Here is a 7,742-nt window from a genome sequence, read left to right as displayed (position 1 = left end):
CATAATTTTTCTGCTTGCGTGTGTATGTACGTGCGTGTCTGTGGTGGCTTGCTGCCAACTTCCACCCAAGGATCAGGAAGCAGGTGGAAAATTCGGGGTTTCTCGGCTGGATTGCTTCAGCTTTGCATCTGATGAGAAGAAGAGTCTGCTGGACCATAAACATCACTCCTGTTCCTGGTTGCACAATCAAGAGCATTTCGCTGCACAGGTAAAGCCGAGGGATGGATGAACGGAGCAGCTGGCAGCCAAGAAACTTTCCGCGGCTTGGCACACGGCGTGATCCGAGGGGGCCGGCAGCGCGCAGCTCCACTCACATATTGGCTCTGCAGAATCACAGGCCTTAGCTAGACCTACCTGAAAGTCCAGGACGGAGGAGGGAAGATCTCGCGTTGTGAATAACGCGAGATCCCTCCCCCGTTTACATGTGAAGCATGACGACCTCAGGAAGGGAGGCGTCGCGCCTGCCATTTTTAAATTATTTTTTAAAGGAGACAGAGCGCACGAACGGTTGTGCGCAAAGGTAAGGTTTTTTAAAATTTAATTCAGTTTCCCCGATCCCTCCACCCTACCCCCGATGGGTGCAGCTCCTGGCTCCGTGCGAGTAATCGCGCGGAGCTGGGTCAAGCCGCGGCAACGGGACACACGCTCCACGGTCTCAGGCTCAGCCCAGAACTGCAGAAAAGGTGGGCCCAACGTGTAGGGCGAAATCCCAGGATCAGGGAGGGCCGCCCTGATCCCAGGATCCCCTGTGCATCATGTGGACACACAGGGATGATCTCGGGGTTCACCCCGGGATAAAAACCCATCTAGATAAGTCCATAGAATCATAGAATAGCAGAGTTGGAAGGGTCCTCTAAGGCCATCGAGTCCAACCCCCTTCTCAATGCAGGAATCCACCCTAAAGCATCCCTGACAGATGGTTGCCCAGCTGCCTCTTGAAGGCCTCTAGTGTGGGAGAGAACACAACTACCCTAGGTCATGGGTTCCATTGTCGTACTGCTCTAACAGTCAGGAAGTTTTTCCTGATGTCCAGCTGGAATCTGGCTTCCTGTCACTTGAGCCCATTATTCTGTGTCTTGCGATCTGGGAGGATTGAGAAGAGATCCTGGCCCTTGTGAAATGCTGTTCCTCCCTGCAGGGATGTATGCCAACAAGAGTCAACTTCTGGGCACATCAGCACAACAATGACGTTACTCCCAGCCCAAACCTGGGATGCGGGGGGGGGGGGGGGAGGAGGGGTCATTGTTGTGCTGATGTGCCCGGAAGTTTGCTCTTGTTGGCATACATCCCTGGGCCTGTATGGCTTGCTGCAACAGTCTTCGACTGGGCTTCCCATCCAGCTGTTGGGCCACAATGCCCATGATCCCCTGCCATGGTTGGGGATGATGGGCCTTTAGTCCAACACACTCCGTTGCAGCAAACTGGCCAACGGTAAATTCCTCTCCAGTCTGTTGGCTTGTTACCTCTGCAGCCAGAAGTTGCAGCCAATTTAAGAGTTGATTCTCGGACTGCCCCAGAGACGGAGCACAGCCTTTGCTTGCCCCGGGTTCGATTTTCGACACAGAGGAATGGATTTCTCTCTGCCTCAGACCTAGCAGTCTCGCCCTGCTAGATTTAGAAAGCGCTTCTCATCCGACACCTCAGAGGTGTCCGTTTACCTGCTGGCCGCTCAAGAAACGTCCCTTCCTAAAACAGAAAACAAAAACAGAAACCCAACTTCAAGAAGAATGTGTCATCACAGACTCTGGCTGAGCTGAAAAACTCCCCAATTGCAACAAGTGCACCAGGCTCCAAAAAAATAAATTAAAAAATTCCCATGTCACAAACACCCATTTCGTTGATCAGGTGGAAGAGACCACGATCAGCTGAGTATCTTGTGTTCATCTGATTTGCAGGAAAGGGCAGTGGGGAAAGAAGTCAGGAGGGAAACAGACATGGGCCTTGAGGACTAGCGTCTTAATTCAAATACAAGATGGGTCTCGATACAGCACTGGGCTCCTCTTCAGCGAAGCCTGGCTCATGCAGCTAGAGTTGCCAACTTCTGCTTGACGTAATTCGGCTACCAGAGTGGGAACTAGAGCCAAGGGGCATTGAATCACTTTCAACCCGAGAAGGGGGCAGCCGCCGCAGCCGTGGGTCTCTGCTAGAAATGTCTGTGGTTATCCAAGGCTGCTCGGCCTCTGAGGACAGAAGCAGCGACGGAAGAAGCGACATTTGACTCCTACGTTTAAGGCTCAAGGAAGGAAAATCCACGTTTCTGACCTCTGAGCAAATCCCGTTCTATTGCATATTTGTGGCCTATAGCACAACCCTTACCAAGGGAGAGCCCTGGCCCCAATCCGGATTTTCCCTTTCCGATCCTGTCTTTGCTCTTTGCAGACAGCAGAGGGCGAGGAAAGCCCGTTCCATCGCGCTGACGGGAGGAATCAGGAAAAGGAAGGAAGCAGGAAAATCAGCCACCTACCGCTGGGTTCACACAACAAGCCATGATTCAGCAACGGCCAATACTTAACCCATTCCCAACCCATACTTGGGGTTGTCATGTTGTCTGAACCAGGCCAATGCCTTTTAAAGCTGTGAAACCCCGGATATTGTGTAACTCTGCATGACTCTTTTGTTTAAGACAATCCCCCCAACCCCCTGACTTATCTTGCTCCCTTGGACCTGCGATCGCTTCACATTGCTAAGGAGAAAGAAAGACATTGACGATTTTCTTCTCTCAAAGCCTGACGCCTCAACATCTGTTTCCCAACATCTGGTGAGCAATCTCAAAGCGAAAACCTCTTTTGTTTTTTTATCTCAATTATTAAATCCTAAAAGGACGGCGTTTTGTTGTGTGTGTGTGTGGTTTTTTTTAAAAAAAAAACACAAACCAGCCCAAATCTTTGTATGGGAGGGGGGGGTCTTTTCGTCCAGGAAGACCTTTTACCTTCACTTCTTGGGAGAGCAACACACACACACACACCCATTCCTTCTCTCTGTGGCCCCTTCTTTTCCAGGAAAGGAGCTTCACAGAGCTTCCAAAAATGCAGAAATCAGCGGATACCAAGAGGTAAATCTCCATATTCACGTCTATTTCCCTTCTGATTGATCCATACTCTGAATTATTCTCTTTTCTCCCATTTTTGTAATATTCCACCTTGTACCACCTCTTAAAAACCTTGGCTTTGGTGCTCTCATTGCTTCAACCTCTCCATCCCCTCTCTTCCCAAACCCTGGATTTTTTATACACACACTCTGCTCTCACAATTCCCCCCAAAAGTCTGTTTCTCCCCATTCAAATTATCCCAGACTGAAACATCTTTGCACGCCCGTTTCTTTCCGCCTTCTCCTTGTTCAGCTACACACACACATACACACAATTTTCTGCATGCCACCCAACTGCTCTACCCACTGGGTCACACTCTCTCGCATGCTTTCCCACAGGCTGGATTGTTCTGCACCCAAACAGCCGCCACAGGAAGCATGACTCGGCACGGCTTTGCTTGTCAGCATCTTTCAGTAGCTATTAATATCTTCAGCGCAGAGAGAGAGAGAGAGAGATGTTGACACAGTCCCTGTCCAGAGAGAGATGGCAGTGAAGAGAAAGATTTCATTGTTTGGGGCCTGGCGTTGAGACACCCCATCTTCACTGAGCCAACAGGGGACGAGAGAAAGGAATTACAGACTTGGGAGGGAACTAAGAGGTCATCTAGCCCAGGAACAAGGAAAGGCTTCCAGCCCAAGTGCTGAATTCTTGGGGGGCACATCCCGGGACACGGGGGGGGGGATATCCTAAATAAGCTGGGGGAGGAACCCCATATTTGGTGATGGGAAGGAAAGGGTGGGGCTAAGGGGTAGGAGGTGGAGCCTTTCGGGAAACCACAGAGCACCAAATCTTGGACGTTTCTCACCCCCGGCTCAACACAGAAACAACAGCAGTCTTGTGGAATCATTGCCAGTCAGAGGAGATAATACCAAGCTACAATCAAATGCATGATCCAGGAAAGAGAAGCAAAACTATTGGCCCAACTGATGTCGGTAGGCTGCCGGACCTGGGTTCAGATCCACCGTCACCTTGGATAGCTTGCTCCATTCCTCAATCCCTGGGCTCCGCTCCACCCAGCTCTAAAACGGGCAGAGGGGACAAATGAAATACAGACCGGGAAACTTTTGAAATGGTGGGGAGAGGAACACGAGGAGAGAGGAAAACACATAAACACACACACACACACACATGGTACTTCAGCAGGGTTTCCCATCCCACCTCCTTCTTCTACACTCAGCAGCCTTCCTCAACCTGGGGCGCTCCAGATGTGTTGGACTACAACTCCCAGAATGCCCTGGCTGGTGGTGACGGCCTGGGGGAGGCACAGCCATTTCTCTGCTTCCTGTCGTCATATTTTCCACGTGACGAATCCAAGGCTGGAGTTAAAATCACGGGAAGAAACATTAACAATCTCAGATATGCAGATGAGACCACTTTGATGGCTGAAAGCGAGGAAGAGCTGAGGAGCCTCATGGCGAAGGTGAAAGAAGAAAGTGCAAAAGCTGGGTTGCAGTGAAACCTCAAAAAACCCAAGATTATGGCAACCAGCTTGATTGATAACTGGCAAATAGAGGGAGAAAACGTGGAGGCAGTGACAGACTTTGTATTTCTGGGCGCAAAGGTTACTGCAGACGCTGACTGCAGCCGGGAAATCAGAAGACGTTGACTTCTTGGGAGGAGAGCAATGACAAATCTTGATAAAATAGTTAAGAGCAGAGACACCACACTGACAACAAAGGTCCGCATAGTTAAAGCAATGGTATTCCCCATAGTAACCTACGGCTGCGAGAGCTGGACCAAAAGGAAAGCTGAGCGAAGGAAGATAGATGCTTTTGAACTGGGGTGTTGGAGGAAAATTCTGAGAGTGCCGTGGACTGCAAGAAGATCAAACCAGTCCATACTCCAGGAAATAAAGCCAGAGTGCTCACTTGAGGGAATGATAGTAAAGGCAAAACTGACGTACTTTGGCCACATAATGAGAAGACAGGAGACCCTGGAGAAGATGCTGATGCTAGGGAAAGTGGGAGGCAAAAGGAAGAGGGGCCGACCAAGGGCAAGATGGAGGGATGATATTCTGGAGGTGACAGACTTGACCTTGGGGGAGCTGGGGGTGGCGTCAGCCGACAGAAAGCTCTGGTGTGGGCTGGTCCATGAAGTCACGAAGAGTCGGAAGTGACTGAACGAATAAACACCCACATACAAACGGCAGGAGCCACAGCAAACAGGATATAGCGCTATGAAAGCGGTCTATGGTCTATGTCTTATGGGCCCCAACAGTCGTCAGGGCACTTCAGTGCCGCTCTAAAGCATTTGCGTAGCTCTAGCCTCTTATGTATCGCTCTCATACTGCTTTCACGGTGCAATGTATCCTGCTTGGTGTAGATTAGGCCAAAGAAACCTGAACTTATTCGAATCCACGGTGGATTTCTCTGGCATCCCCAAATCTGGTCAATTAATTTCTCATCCCAAACGTCTCAAATAAAGCGGATTCTTTAATTCCTTTCCGCCCTAACACAGGCCCTCCAGAACCAATGGGAAACGTGTTCTTGATTTTAGCTTAATTGCCATTTGGGGGGATATTTCAGGGGGGTTGTAGAAATAGTTTCAGGTCTGGGGCACCCGAAACTGTTTCTACAACCTAATCCCAAGTCTAGCTGTGCCCCACACTAAGCAAACATGCACATATTTAAAAAAAAACAAAAACACACCCATAGCAATAAATCCAGAGCTGTTGCAAACTTTCTGGCAGGGGAAGGAGCAGCCAGGGGTATGGGGGGAGAAGGTTGGATAGAGATTTGCCATCGATCATTATACTGACACTCAAAACCCAGAACAACAACAACCTCGAATTTCCCAGCATGAATCAACTCCAATTCAGAATGCCTGGGATTAGTCTTAAAATACCTGACCCAGTTCCCTGATTTGACACGCTTGGCATGAGTCATCAGATTGCATGGGGCTTAAAAGAAGATGTTTTGAATCTCATTTGAATGACACATCTACTTCCTTGGGAAGATGCCATGTCTGGCCAAGTGTTGATGCTCAAGTTTATATATCCATCCCCGCACATGAGCCTCTCATAGAATCATAGAATCTTGGGTGGGTGGCGAAGGTTTCATTACCTTTGACAGTTACCAGAACAGTAAGGAGAGTCGTACTGGATCAGAGCAATGGTCCAATTAGCCCAACATTCTGTGTGCCTACCAAAGTCCCATCTTGAACTTTCTTCCAACTTGACTCCGTTTCAGATCACAAACTTTTTTCTCTCTTTACAATGAAAATTATTTATTTATTTATTTATTTATTACATTTTTATACCGCCCAATAGCCGAAGCTCTCTGGGCGGTTCACAAAAATTAAAACCATCATAAAACAACCAACAAGTTAAAAATACAAATACAAAATACAATATAAAAAGCACAACCAGGATAAAACCACGCAGCACAATTGATATAAGGTTAAAATACAGAGTTAAAACAGTATAATTTAAATTTGTGCATATTTTCATTTTCCGTTGTGCACATCTTTGAAAGGTATGCATTCTTCTCCCATTGATGGAAGAATATTTGTGTACATTTTTCAAGTAAAAATACACGTTTTTTCATGCACATTTTTCAAATGTCTAATTCATTTTTCGGGAGGGGGGGATCCACAAATGACATGACAATCTCGCAATGTACAGAGTTTGAATGGAGATTTGTGTCTGATCCTGTGTTCAGTCTGGAAGATACTAACGGGTTCGATCCTGATCAAAACCAAAGTGAAATGAATCTCTCATTTGCTTCCCAACTGAGGCCTGAATGGGATAGCACCACTAGGGTGACCAACTGTCAGCATTTCTCCGGATTTGTCCAGGGTTTTTTCCTATCCTGGGTGTCAGGGGGGGATTTTCTGTAATTTAAAATGTCTGGAAATTACACACTTCCCCCTTTAAGACCACCATTAGTGTGGAGGTGGGGGCAGGGGGATGGCATGCTTTCCGTAGGCATGTCATTCCCTCCTACTGCTCCAATTGCATGTCATTCCTGGACATTATAGAAATGGCCCTGATTGGAGCCTTTGGTGACTTTTCTACCACCCACCACTGGGTGTCCTCTTTTTTTGTTTCCCAAATACAGTCACCCTACACCAGACCTCCCCCCCTCCCCCCCTCTCCCTTTATCATACTTTACAAGATTGTCGCGAGAACAACATGGAGAAGGTTAGACCATGGTTTTCCCCTGACAAAGGTGGATTCCACAATCTGAATTCTTTCATCTCTAATTAAAACGTCCCCTGAGGGATGGTTCTTCCCCCATCACAGTCTTCATGGCGCTAGAGTGGGAAACTGGGAGATAAACTAAGGGCATGTAAAGACATACCTTCAGTCAGGATTTGGGTCATTTATTTTGTTCTCCCACGGTGTAAGCTTAGCTTCTTCCTGACTGCATTCCAGCCAGAAGACATTTATGGCAGGATATAAATCTAATGAATAAATAAGGCATACAGACAGGCCTACCTATATTGGTGGTCTTCCTACAGACGTGTTGTTCTTCTTCCCACATATCACATTATTTCCTTCCGAATCATCCATTGTTGCTTAGTCTTGACAGCACTGGAAAATTCAGCCAACAGTATTGGATTAGATTCCACATTTTTCTGCTTCCCTCTTCATCCACTCCAAGGTTTCTCATCATTCTTCTGAATTTGGCACATGGAACAGATGCTCTCTCAG

The sequence above is a fragment of the Elgaria multicarinata genome, chromosome 23 (genome assembly GCF_023053635.1).
Source record: "Elgaria multicarinata webbii isolate HBS135686 ecotype San Diego chromosome 23, rElgMul1.1.pri, whole genome shotgun sequence".
Classification (NCBI taxonomy): Eukaryota; Metazoa; Chordata; class Lepidosauria; order Squamata; family Anguidae; genus Elgaria; species Elgaria multicarinata.
This window is presented reverse-complemented; position numbering follows the sequence as displayed.